At 38.4% G+C, this 14829-nt stretch overlaps 1 protein-coding gene across 10 annotated transcripts in view; it reads right to left on the reverse strand.

Annotated features, from left to right (window-relative positions):
- Nucleotides 1-14829, reverse strand: part of RBFOX1 (RNA binding fox-1 homolog 1) — a 665898-nt gene that overhangs the window by 540273 nt on the left and 110796 nt on the right. The gene's annotated exons all lie outside the window — the stretch shown is intronic.

Consider the following 14829-nt stretch of genomic DNA (forward strand, 5'->3'; position numbering starts at 1 on the left):
AAACACCCCCAACCCCTAACCCACATCACCCCAATACCCACAAAAGTCCATACCCACAGGACGCGGACAGTTCTGTTATAAAGACAGAACATCACACCCAGCGAATACCCGCACAATACAAGCACACTAATCTGCAGCATTACTGTTTTGTATTACATTGCTTTGTATTAATCTTAAAATCTCTAATTTAGCGCATTATTTCCATATTTTTCTTTTTTGTACCAAAATGTACCTGTATTATCTCCTTAAGAATAATGAATATGTATATATAAGTGCATCGTTTGAAGTAAAAAGATTTATTCTGCAGACAAACCTTTTCATTATTCATCAAACAACACACCTACCCAAACCAAAAGGAGCAGAGCGCTACACAAAAAATTCACCTTTAAAAACTTGTTAACTACCAACCAACTATCAGCTCCTAGCAGTAATTTTTGAAAGACTGCCTGAAACATGGTGGTTTGAAACTGAATGGCTTGCCCTATAAGGCTTAGTACATCTATCCTATAACACAAATTAACAAATAGTTAACTTCTATACAGTAGGTTTAGTATATGTACAGTAACTGGTCTTGTTGGCATGTATTACTAAATTATGCTTAACATATAAGCCGCATTAGATACTCAAGAAAAAATAATTGCGTTTTTGTACATTCGATGATCGATCATTAAACGTGTATTTGTGCAGAGACATTAAAGCATATAAAAAAATAGTAATGCAATAGCTAAATTAATTATTTATATTTTCTACTAAAATGACAATATAAATCATTATGATGATTGCCTGCTCTGATGACTGCAGAATCATAGCAATACTTCTCAATGTCCAATTAGTGGACAAAAAAATGTTGGGAAAAAACATTCATTGTTCTCATTTTTTTTAGGATTCTTTTTTGTTTTTTTATTAACAAATAAAACAATCAATTATAGTCTCAAGACAATATACACAAACCTTTCTTACTGAATCACTGAGCCATTTTCCTCTCTTATTAGTCCCATAGGAAACATCTTTATTGATCATGAAGTCATGGCAACTAGGCCCATTTGCAAATGCATCAAAAGAACATGAATTTTGTTGTCTCCATTCTACATCGCAATAGTGGTGGATGCTATACTGTAGCATAGTATTATACATATGTAAGATATTGCTTTGCTGCTGAACCTCCCTTTTCTTTAACTGTAAACTGCTTGCAGTAATGAGTTACAGTACGGAATCCCAACTGATTCTTGATTTTTATTAATATTTTTAGATTAATAAAAATGTTCATTTATGGAAATTGAAAAACATAATATATATTAGGATGCACTATTAAATTACGTGGTCAATTTAGACCCACTCGTAGCTGGACACATTTGGGCCCCTTTCCTGATGCTTGAGCGCATGCTCGTTTATGCGAATGTGCAAACCCCGCGAGCAAGCGGCTTCAGGGTGTTCACTCAATAGAAGGCGGGCGGGGTTGGAAAGGGGGTTGGAGCAGGGGAACACCCAGCTTTAAATGGCATTCAGCATAAAAAGACTGGGTGTTCCCTGGGAACTCAGGCATGGTGTTGCCTTCTCGGGGCAGGCAGCTAACATCACATGATGTCAGCACCCGACCCATATTCGGCGATCAGCGGTGGAAATAAAAGAAAGTTTAGACTGACTTTTATTACTGAAGGGGAGATAAATCTGCATGCAAGGTGATTTGTTCGCGTAGACATCCCTTTGCATGCTAGTGTGGGGATTTGGTGATGCAGGCGGGGCATTTGGCGGGACTTACCCATTCGCTAGGATGCAAGTATATGCAGCCTAACAAACAGGTCTGAATCAGGCCCTAAATTCTTTATAAAGGGACATAAATTTTCCTATTCAAATGCACAGAAACAACACGCAAAGTCAATGGTCATGTTGTTGAGACATTGTGTGCTACTGTGAATACGCAAAAAAAAAAAAAAACCCTGGCAATGTGTGTTACCTTGACCGTACACATGGAGGTGCTATAGGGTATAATTCAGACTAGTGATAGTCATTCCTAAGTGGTGACTGGGAGGGGGCCTAAAGTGAATGCAAAAAAATCATTCTCATTTGCATGAGATCTGAGTGTTAGGGGTATATCCCTGAAAGCAGCTGTTTTCGACCATTTTACAGATTCAGGACTTGATAGTGTTTAATAGTATACCAATGTTGTCAAATCTCGAATCACTGGTGGTGTTGGAATCTTTATAGATACAGAATGTCTCAGTGTTTACACTTTCAGATGCTCACTATTATACAATGGGAAGGCCAGAACTACAAGTGCTAGAGACACAAGAGTGGACACAGCAGCATCCACCTCTGAATCAATCCAGATATGTCTGTATTAAACCTGATACACATTACACGATCTATGCTGACACCGATATAAGCAGCGGTGCGGGGAAGGCGGGGGGGTAGTGGGCAGCATCGGCAAGTGCATAAACAGTTGCCGATTACCGGGTGTGAGGGGGCGATAGTGGGGTGAGGACTCCATCAATGACCTTGTCAATCGATTGCATGTGTTGACTGTCAATGTCAACCAAATGTATGTTGACCATATTGTGTTGACCTATTGACTGTTAAACTAAACTATGTCAGCCATCCGGATATCATTGTTATATAATAACATACAATAAAAATTACAAACTTTTGTTCTCACTGGAGCATACCTCATAATAGTACAATGATTAAAAAAATTAGCGCTATGCATGTAATAGTTATGTAACAAAAAACAATAAAAATAAATAAATAAAAATAATTGACACCTGTAAATACAAATTATTATTCAAAATAATGCTTACAACTCTTTCTGAATAATATTTTTTACTTTACAAGTGTCACTTATTTTTATTTTATATTTATTGTTCTTTATGTATTACATGCATAGCGCTTGTTTTTTAACCATTATACCAATATTGCATATATGTGAGCTGCTTACCTACACAAGTTCAGAGTTAAATACAATGAAGGAAATTTACTAAGATGGGAGTTCTATTTCACATGGGATGTTGCTATAGGCAACATGTCACATACTATATCTTATCTTCTAGAAGGTGATATATAAATAATAAGAAGATGCTGATTGGTTGCCCATAGCAACATCCCATTTGAAATATAGGGGCAGATGTATGAAGGGTCGTTATGGGGGAGAAGGGGTATCAGCGCACGTTATGTGCACTGATACCGCTTCTCCCCCATGTATGAAGCAGCCAGCGTGCGGTACAGGACAGAGGCACTATGCACCCTTGTCCATATCGGCGCTGCTATCTAAATGATAGCAGGCCGAATGTATGAACGGTCAGCATCGCTGACCGTTCCGCACGCTGCCATTTTTGGCTTTGCCAGCATTAGGCTGGCGAAGCCCTATCTAAACAGCAGGGACAGTGCTGTCCCTGCTGTCAGCTGTGGGCTGCGCTGGGGATCTCGCGTGAGTAGCGAGATCCCACGCATGCCCAGTGCAGCCGCTGCCGGGGGACAGGAGACAGCGCATCAGTGTAAACTGATGCGCTATCTCCAGGAGGGGACATCGCCGGAGGGGGGAGTTAGCACTCCCCCGCTTCGGCAGACAAGATGTTAATACATCTTGTCGGTCTCCCCTCCTGCTTCGCCTCGCTAATGAGGCGAAGCAGGAAGTATTATAGCGGCGCGATAAGCGCTGCTATAAAACATCTGCCCCATAACTCCCATCTTAGTAAATTTCCTCCAATATCTACTTGACTTCATATTAGACTAATAGTAATGGTATACAGATAGAAAAAAGAAACCCCAACAAAGCTACAGTATAGAGCTAAATCACAATCCACCAATATGCACGTACAGTGTATTTATTGTTTTTTATTAGGTCACCTATGCTCTCAGCAGAAAAACTATTCTTGAACTCCTGATGTACAGTATTTAAACAATTTTTTATCACTGAAAGCTTTAAAAGCTGTGTTTTAAGTATAATCTTTCCTAAAGCAATAGGTTTCTGCTAGATTTAACACTTTTGTCCCTTTGTATTCGCAGACTACACATAGCTTCTACCACGCTGGCAGGGCAACATATTAGAAATAAAATGCAATTCTAGTATCTGACACTTCAATTTAGCTTCTTCAGCAGCAAAGATCATCAACTGCACTGCTTTCTCCCATGATAGAAGATCACCTAAATATCACTTAACTGATGTGAGCTCTGTTGGTAATGCATATACCCGCTTCCCACTACATTACAGCCATGCTGCCTAGAACAAAAATCAATTTTTAATTGACTGGATTATTTGAGGAATGTTGCTTATCCATTGTGTGCCTTAGCTGATGGATTTTCCTAGTTTCGCTGTCATCTAGAAGACTGCAAGTCTGCAAAACTCTTCAACATAATAGCATTTGAATTTATATAGAGGGTAGAAACACATATTCTTTGTTCTTGGTGTCAACCAACAGCAACATGTGAAAAAACACATTAGTGGGTTTTTCCAATGTGCTACTGTATGTTGATATTGATATATATTAATATGATATTTGGATATTTATATATATATATATATATATATATATATATATATATATATATATATATATATATATATATATATATGAGAGTGAAAGAGTCAATGTGCCTGTGCCTGTGGATCCCTAGGAGTCTACATCCGGTGGCCCAGTGTTATATGGGCAGTTGTTGGAAATTACTGACGGTATATTATCTGTGAGGGGGATTTCCTACCCCATGCTCTATACCCCGGTGTTAAAGTTTTTTCAGGTAGCGACCAGTTTTTTATAAAAAGCCCCAATTTGATGGCAGTCAATTCTCCATCTGTTGTTCTCCTCCTCCTATGTTTTAAGAACAGAAATCTCACAAGTGGAGTTTTAGTGTTTTTTTCCATATATGAAGCGCCAAATCTGTCATACTCAATACCTTCTCAGCCCCTGAGGAAGTCAACGTTTTGACAAAACGCATTGGCCCAAATTTTTATTCTGAAATAACCAATCATTGTTGTCATAAGCGGCATCTTTTTATTAAATGTATTTTATATCTTTAATTGTATCAAATTACTGTTAGCGCACCCTGAACTCTTTCACTCTCATTCCTAAACACGTTTGGGTCCCGTCTAACAGGGGATCCTCAGAGGTGCTGCTTCACCAATTTGTGTGCGCATATATATATATATATATATATATATATATATATATATATATATGTGTGTGTGTGTGTGTGTGTGTGTGTGTCTGTGTGTCTGTGTGCGTATGTGTAAAATCACTATTCTTTAGCTATAATTTTCTTGAAGAGTGGTTTTCGGTTATTTGGAGCAGCATGTCTAAAATATATGAGGTGAAATAAATAACATTCTGTTTGTTTTTTACTATACATTGGGGTATGTTGACCCTCATTAAGTTCTTTACTAGGAGACTTCCAGTTTCCGGCTTATGGAGTGAGTCGCAACTCTCCACTGCTCCGCTCACCGCCACCCCTAAGACGCAGTTGCATGGCTCTCTCAGCCCTTGCAGCTCCCAGATTTCAGATGTGCCATCCAGTGTGATCCCTGCACAGCCAGATGGAGAAATTCATGGCTGCACCATCCCCACAGCATCCACTTCAGCCATGCCAGAAGCGGAGGAGAGGTGTTGGCAACATGTTGCTTGATGAAGCAGGGGAAAGCTCCCTCCCTGCACACAAAAGGGGCCACAGGAGAGGATACCAGCTCTATTGGACATGTAAGTCGTGGGCCTGAGCTGTCTCAGGCATTACATCACAACTGCAGCAGCTCACGCACAGGGTTAACATTACAGAAAACCAGATTGGCACCCACACCCACGATACTGCTGACATTCAACACCAAGTTAAACAGCTTACCAAAGATACTTATCAGCTGTGGAATAAGGTGAAGGATATGGAAAATCAGTCACGCAGAAATAATATCCGACTGGTCAGCCTACCTGAATCCATAAAAGGGGGGCTCTCTCCCATTTTATCCGCAACACTCTCCCCTCATTGCTTGGAATAGAGATTGTTTGCCAAGACATGGTTATCAAGAGGGTCTATTGAGTCGGCCTGACACCTATCCCTTCTGGACCATGCCCACGAGTCACCCTTTTTGGCTGCCTCAACTATCTTCATAAAATGGAAATATGATCTGCATCTTGTAAAGTTAAGGATCTATCATGGGAGGGCCACAAGCTACATGTCTTCCAGCATTATTACGCTGAATTATCCAGGGCCAGAAAGGCCTTTTACCCCATCTGTTCAAAATTGGCCACAGGTGGCAGAAAATTTGGTTTACTATATCGGGTGAAACTTCACATTTATTATGGTTCTTCTTACAAGGACTTTTCCACACCGTCCGATGCATCTACCTACCTCAAAGACCTTAACTGGGGGGGATTCTTAAGATATTACAGACATTGTCCCTTGATAAATCATCCGCACTGATTGCCTCTCTATCCTAAATGCCATATAGTCTTAATAAGTCTGCACTGCTCACATTACCAATGTCACTGTTCTTTATATATATGTCTAGTCTGCAGCACAAGAAGCATATTTCTTGTTCTGCTCAATGGTACCCCCGTTCTACCTTTGTTATTTGCAAGCTTTCTTGAGGTTTTCAATCATTTATACACCCTCTACTATTCTCCATTTGCTCTAACTGACAACGGAGCTAGCGGGGGTGTAGTGTACTAAGTTTTCCTATTATGTATGCTAATGCATGTCTGAAATGTGGTACAATCTATTCTGACTACTTACCCCTTGTCTTTGGGGTGGTCAGTTAAGTGGGTGTAAGACCCTCCGGAATCTATATCTGTTTATAAGTAGGTTGTTGACATACTGTATATAGGAAATCGGGCAATGGATGCTAGCTTAATCTTCTTTACACATAATGGGAAATTAAAACATTCATAAAAAAGGCAAAACATGGCATTTAGATTAAGTGAATCAAATGCATTATTAATATAATTCAGGAATTCTTTCAGGGATCTCATCAGTTCCTAAAGCAACATGTCTTTAACATGTTTCATCAATAGGAACATCTAGCCACTGAAATGGCCCATACTAATCCTTCGCCAGTAGTGTCGCTTATGTGATAGATTACACCTAAAGTATATATATATATATATATATATATATATATATATATGTATATATATATAGGCATGCTTGTATGGCCGCACTCATGGGACTCCGCTCTGCACACTATAAATCAACATGCAGAAGCCGTGTTCATAGCAACGTTTCGGGAAAGTCAGGCTTAGACAATGTTATTTGTATATATATATATATATATATATATATATATATATATATGTAGCTGTATGGAGCGCAGCACTCCGATGTGGCTGTTGCGATGTAGAGTAAATTAGCTGGTGCCCTCTGTGAGACAGACAGCCCAGGCGGACTGCCTGTGTAACAATATTGCGGGGGAGACAGCGGCACTCAAAATAAATCACCCAGAGACCAGGATAGTCACCCAGGTGACAATCCTGGTCTCTGGGTGATTTATTTTGAGTGCTGCTGTCTCCCCCGCAATATATATATATATATATATATATATATATATATATATATATATATATATATATAAAGATATATATATATATATATATATATAAATAAATAAATAAAACATATTATGCAAATTATAGTTATATAGTCAAGAAGGTTAAAGATACCACCTGGTTAAAACTAAATGTAGGTGGCTGTAGATAAGGAGTAGCAAGGATAAACCATATACAAATATACAAATATATACTATAACTGCAATATATGTGGTTTTAATGTGTTTTTTTTTCCATATCTCATATAATAAACTAAAAATAATTCTAACGTGTCTGTGCTACCAGTTTTTTACTTTATTTAAACACTTGAGAATTTGCATAATAAGTAGATAAGGCATTACTGACTAAAATGGATTCCCTTTTCAAATGCCGTTTTGGGAAAATTCCATTCATGTTCATCTAAAATTGTAGTTTTGGTTTAGGATTCATATGTGTAAACCCTTCTGTTTCATAGAGAGAAAGAGTCATACATATTTGTCACACCTATATATCTCACACAGCAAGAAAAATATAATCTATTTCCAATGACTTTAATACCAAGGTATAAAACACTATGGCATATCCTGAGTATAAATATTTTATAGACTGCAACACAGAAGCAAAAATTCAACGTACAAGCATCTCAATCATATTGTACAAGAACAAAGATTTTACTGTTCACTAACTATAACTATAGAACCTTGAAAAAAATTGTGCTAGCGAGAATAAAATACCACTCAAATAACTTCTCTGACAGCTTGGTCCTTTTCATGAATGCATTAATAGGATACATGCATACATTTATTTGTGTATTATAGCCCGTTATGCGCTAGTAAGCAAGAGCTCAAGTGTTATATTTAAATTAATTTTATTATTTTGTTTCTTGTTTATAAATTTATTGGATATTTTTTGATGAATCATAAAATGTGGCATCTGCGTCTACAGTCCTGACCTTATTGTGATTGGACACTCTTATTCTCAAAAGCTACATGGATAAGAATCTCCAGTAATATAAATGACAGTTAGCAAGTATGTGCCTCTGTCATTCATGTTAGGTCATTATTATATCCCAACTTGCAATGCAGTAATGGAAAATACTGCTTGCATTTATGAAAGTTGGGGCACTAAACAGAAAAAAAGGCCTGTCCTGGAGAAGTATTATATTATTCAATACAATGGTAAAATTTACAGTGTAGCAGCCACCCATACAAACTTTTTGACTTAAAGCCCATGCACACTGGGCGATTTTGCCCCGCATGTATGGAAAGCGATGATGGTGAAACCGCTGGGCTGAAAATGGCTCAGTGCATACACACTAAGCAAATTTCACCCTTTTGAGCAATTTTCCCATGGGTGGACAACTTTCCATAGTAGGATGCTTTGGAAAGCCATCCACCCCATCGCTCATCTGCTAGTAATACCAGCAGATGAGCGGCAGCGATGATGCGGGATTGCGCATTAGTGCTCACTGCTGCCCCATGTACACTGGGTGGCTTTTGATCTGAAGGCAGCTTAAACGGCAAAACTGAGCTACTTTCAGCTCAAAATTGCCCAGTGTGTATGGGCCTTTAAACAGAGGTACATTTGCAGATATCAGAGTCCCTCCTTTCTAAATCTTGTGGTTCTTTATGCGGGATCCAAAATAATGACTGTTTAGGGGGATTTATAGCAAAATGTATTTTAGAAATATGTCCCCAAAATTAGATGTCATTACAATTAATAGTGTTATTATGTATTTTTGTCACTTTACTGTAATATGTCTCATTACCTCAAATGAGACAAGATAACTAGCAATATAAAATATTCTAGTGTTAGATATGTAAGGACTTGATAATAACAGTAGAACATGATTTAAATAGAACAAATTATTACATTCATTAAAAAGTCCTAAAATACTGTATATATTATGTGCATAGAAGACCAGTACAGATAACCTATGACTGGTACAATTGTTTTCTGATATGTGTCATTACAGCTACAAAGATGTTGTCTTTTCAATTAACAAGAAGTCATGGGAAATGTTTTACCCAGCTTTATGTCCTCGCACAGCTTCTGTAGCCTGGAGACTTTAGTTTGGTCTTAGGGTATGATGGTGAGACTACAAGTAACAGGCAGTAGTATCTTCAAATACACAAACAAACAATCAACAAGGGACCTGAAGTTCTGTGTCATAGAAACAGAAGACACAGCAGGTCTTACAGCTTGCAAATAACTCAAGCCGATAAAATTAATAATGAACAATGAAGGAGCTAAACCAAATCTGACAATGGAGAAAATTTAGGAGCAGATGTTTTCAAAGGCTTGGGTTGTTGCCAGAAACATTGTCCATCAAACTGCAAACTGCATGATCAGAAAGACACCCACTGAGAATAGTTCCTATATCTTAGAGAGAGAGAAAATTCAAATAGCACTTGAACATATGGAAAAATAGGGTGTTATAGGGAAGGTCAAAGACCCTTCATACTGGGTGAATTCAATGGTGAATAAAAATAGATTTTATTTAAAAACTCTGCATAGACTTCGGAGACCTTAAACAGGCTTTAAACAGGGAGCATTATACTCCTTGGAATAGCTATAATGCGTGCAAGGTATACAGTGCACACAGCCACAGTGTCCTGAGGGCACACACAATACACACTTCACCCATTTATTGAATACTTACCTCTTCATGGATCCAAAATCTCTGGGAAAATAGTGACGTGACCATCCTGGTGTTTTGTACATGTGCAGTAGGAAAATAGCTGGGAAAATGGCTGCCACGCCGACACTGGCACATGCTCAATGGACTCTGGATCAGTGCTAGGGTCTCCTATTGACCCTAGTGGTCAAACGCTTCTACTCTCCTGGCTAGGGAGGAGAGGGCCCAGATGGAGACTGGACCCTTATGATGCCCCCTATGTATACACTGCCAATGGTGGAAGGCAGCGCAAAAACACTGTCAGGTGTACAGTTCTTCGGTGTTCTTGATGTTTAATTATTAAACAGCCTTTGGGATTAACACACTAACAAATCAGAATTATATCCACAGGGCAAGTACCCAGAAAGAAATATGAAAAATAGAATGACATAAGGTAGATGTATTAATATCTTGGAGAAAATGGGTAAGACTGATGCAGTCCTACGTGCACTGCTTTAATGCAGTGAGGATCCATATAAACACATCAAAAATGCCAATAGGAAAACAAAAGGTCTCATCTTTGGGACATTACATAACCAGTGAGAGTTTATACCTGATCCAAAGAAAACAGTAACAGTGATTGAGATGCCCACATCACTAAACCAGAGATTTTTGTTTGCTGGTAGCTGCTCTATTATGGATGTCTGATTGTGTGCTGATGTAACAAAAGTTATTTAGTGCACAGGTAGGGGTTATCCACATAACACTGCAAACTTGACAGAAAAGAGAAAACTACTAAACAGTGGACCTATTTCAGACAACAGGAAATCACTGAACAAGCATCAAAGTCACATTATTCACTTACATTATATACGCACACGCACGTGAGCATGTGCACCATATTGGCCAACTGCCAAAGTAAGCAATCACCAATTGCCATTTGTGGGTCTACCTCAAATTAGACAAACATTTATTGGTTAAAATCATCCATGGGTAAAACCAACAACCATAATAAAACCAAAATACACATTTCAAATAGAGATATAACAAATAGACCACACCCTCTAACAAAGGGTTGAACTTGATGGACGTATGTCTTTTTTCAGCCTGAACTACTATGAAAAAGAAAGCAAGAGCCTGATTGGTTGCCTTGGTTTACTTCAAATTATAGCCTGCATTCACATTTAATAGTACATGCCTTTTGCTATAAATAAAATAGATCTGATCATCTGTACTGAATGCCATCCTCAGCACAATAGACTGTTCTACTGTATTATTTAAATGCACATTACACGTTTATTATTTTTTCCAGACAAAGGCTCATTAATATGCAATTTTACTCAGTGGATTGCATAATATAATTTATTGTTCCAATTTTTTCCGTAATAATATTTACATTATTGTAATAAAGCAAAATGTTGTTAAAAACAAAACATAGTACTTTCTATTCGTGTGTATAGGGAAAGCTCATTTTCTGTTACCATAGCAAAAGTAAAATGCCTTTGTCTTGGCGGTTTTGCCTTCTTTAAGCATTTACCTTAATGAGCTTTGGTTCTTTGTCCCACAAGAGATTAGTATTCAGTCCAACAAAACAATTTATTGCCCAAAATGTTACAACTGCTGATAAAATCTCAGCTTTCCCAATACTTCTGCCTTGACAGCTAATACCCTAATGTTTCATTTACAGCTGAACAAAGCAGCTTATCTCTGCTAAAAGGGGAATTAGTAGTGAAAAATAATTTCAATCATCTGTTTGGCTTCCTGAAGAAAGCGATGACTTATGCATTCTTGCCTACTCGGAAGACAGGTGTGTATAACTTGGCGAAACAGAGAACAATTCTGTAACATATTCTTTGTAATGCGCACAAAGCAGTTACATGGATGGGTGAAGAGTTACTAGTCCTGGTCTGTCAAAATGGAGAAAAAATGCAATTAGCTTTATGCTGTGGTCAGCAATTCTCTTGAAAAGATCAGACGGCAACTGAAAAAAAAATCGCATTGAATCAATAAATAGCTTTCTTTGTCACCAGCAAATGTGTGTAAAAAATACCAATGTGTTAAGCCAGCTTGGATCGAAGTGCTGGATGTTGATAAAATTATACTGTCACTAAAGTAAATGGGTTACAAGTTTGCAATAGGATGGCATTTTTCCATCCCTGTGTCTAAATAATGTAGTTCACTTTACAACACTGTAATGTAATACCTAGAGTATTCCTTTAAGACTGTGAAAGACACATTTACATGTAAGGGATCAATGGAAAAATCAGCTTTTACCATGTTACATTGTGGGCTAAAGAATAGAGCATGAACAGTGCATGATGGTCCAAACAGGAAGTGCAGGAAACATCTAGAACAGGGGTGGGCAATGGGATGTGTAGTCCCACAGTAGCTGGAGGGCTGCTTATTGTGCATTTTCTTCACTGTAGTTATGGTGGTTAAATTAGCATCCATAGATTATGGGGGAAATCCAATTAGCAGTGACCTTTTTGCTCACAAAAAATGCAAAAGTTTTCACAATTTTTGCCAATGGTCATTATAGGGCTATCCAATTATAGCTCTTTATTCATGAGAAAAATTACCTGATTTCTCATAAAAATAAATAGGATACGCATAAAGTTGCAGACCTATGTATTTATTGCAAACAGAAAGCTTAGTTATTGGGGATTGAGTTTTGCCTGCCTGAGCCAAGCAAAACCAAATCTCCAATAAGCACCTGCTTCGGAGTGACTAGGATAGCCTCTGCAAATCCATTAGCCACAGTAAATTACTGTGGCTAATTGAATATCACACAGCATTCTAAAATATATAATAAGATATATAATAAGCTTTGTTATAGCTTTACAAAATTATGTACTTGAAGTATTTAGTAAAAAAAATGCATAAGATGTGCAGAAATCACATTACAATGATTCTTTTAAGTTTTATTTTTTTGAAGTGAGGTAAAAAATAATAATTTACCAAAATTGTTCTTCAATTATTGACATGCTATCTGAATGAAAAGAAGAAGTAGTCTTTATTCAAGCATCGGAAGCACATAAAAGATCTAATTTATTAGACAAACTCCATTAAACTCCATGAGTAAGCTCCCTGTACATGAAATGCGTTAGTGTATCATTTGTCTTTCCTTCCCCTGCTACATCTAATGGAGTTCGTTTAATAAATTGATGCTTTTACGAGCAGCCAAGACTTTTTTGCTGATCATGTTCTGGAAGAAAGCTCTATCCTATGAGATTTCTGGAACTTGCCAAGTTCTATTTTGGCGAATAAGGAAGAGTCCAAACTATTATCTTTCCAAACTCACTTAATTTCTGTACGCACCACCACATAAGTACTATATGTATGGTATGAGATAATTACAAGGATACAATAAAGGTATAAAGGTTCTTGTGTAATAGCACGGCGATTGTTACATAGTTAGCGTAGTATCCCTGTCAGAGTCAGCAAAATGTTTGCACAGCCAGTGTAGTTAGCGTAGTCAGTCAGAAGTAGCATAGTGCTCCCGCGGCCACTTAGCGTAGTTAGCGTAGTCAGCGTCCCTGTCAGAAGTAGCATAGTGTTTCCACGGCCAGCATAGTCAGCATCCCTGTCAGATTCAGCATAATGTTCCTGCAGTTACCAGTTAACACATGTCATTATTATTACTGTCTCAGATGTATGATATGGCAGGTGTGAATGTGTTCCTGAAACACCCCGACTATCCACACCAGCACAAAGTGTGGTGCGGACGCGATACACGTCCCCTTGACCTGTTCATACCCCCAATATCCACGTCGGCATGGAGTCGATTTTATAAGGTGTGGCGAGTGCAGTGAGCCACCGAGCCCAAAGTGTGGCGAGCGCAGTGAGCCCTGTGAGGGGACGCAGATTATTTTACATGTAATCCCCTGTGCTCACCACGCTTCAGGCTCAGTGGCTCGCTGCACTCGCCACACTGTATAAAGTCAATTCCACGCAAATTGTATAGTGGGGTATGTACAGGTCGGGGTATGCATAACCTGTCCGCTCGCCATGCTTCAGGCTGGTGTGGATAGTGGGGGTTTCAAAAGGAGGCATTTGCCAGTATATAACATGGAGCACTGGCAAATGCCTAATTTATTGTGCATGAGACGCACTTGCGCCCGCATCTCCCTTTGTGCACGAGATGCAAGTGAAGCAGACACGGGCAGGGTTGCCGTATCCTGCCGCAATAATTACTGAGACGCAGGAGCTGACAGCATAGATGGGCGCCGTGCTATTACACAAGTACCAAAATAAAAAATAATCTGTGCTCTTACATTTTAAGCTCTTTTCATTTTAAAACAATGTGTTTAAAATAAATATGAGAGTTTCACCAAATTTTATTTATAAACTGTAAAAGCTCAGGACAAATGCTCTTTTGTGAAATAATTGTTTGCAATGTAGTGCAGAAATGAGATTTCATATTGTTAGACAAGAATTATTTAAGCTAAATAAAAAGGTAGAGAGAGAGTGCATTCTCGGAATTGTTCACTGCTCTACGGAATGATGCAGACCCTTTTGTATTGGTACAATAAATTTACTTTAATCCAATGTCACCTGGAGAATTTTGTCTATAACACAATCTATAGTGATGTCCAGTCTGTAATGTATCTTGGGTTCTACTGCATTGATGGATACACAGGGGTGCAAGTATGGCGGTACGGGGTGGTACGGCGTACCGGCAAAACATATTGTGCCGGTACCCCGTACCGCCATAAC

Source organism: Crinia signifera, chromosome 7 (genome assembly GCF_055691185.1).
Source record: "Crinia signifera chromosome 7, ASM5569118v1, whole genome shotgun sequence".
In the NCBI taxonomy this organism is placed as follows: domain Eukaryota; kingdom Metazoa; phylum Chordata; class Amphibia; order Anura; family Myobatrachidae; genus Crinia; species Crinia signifera.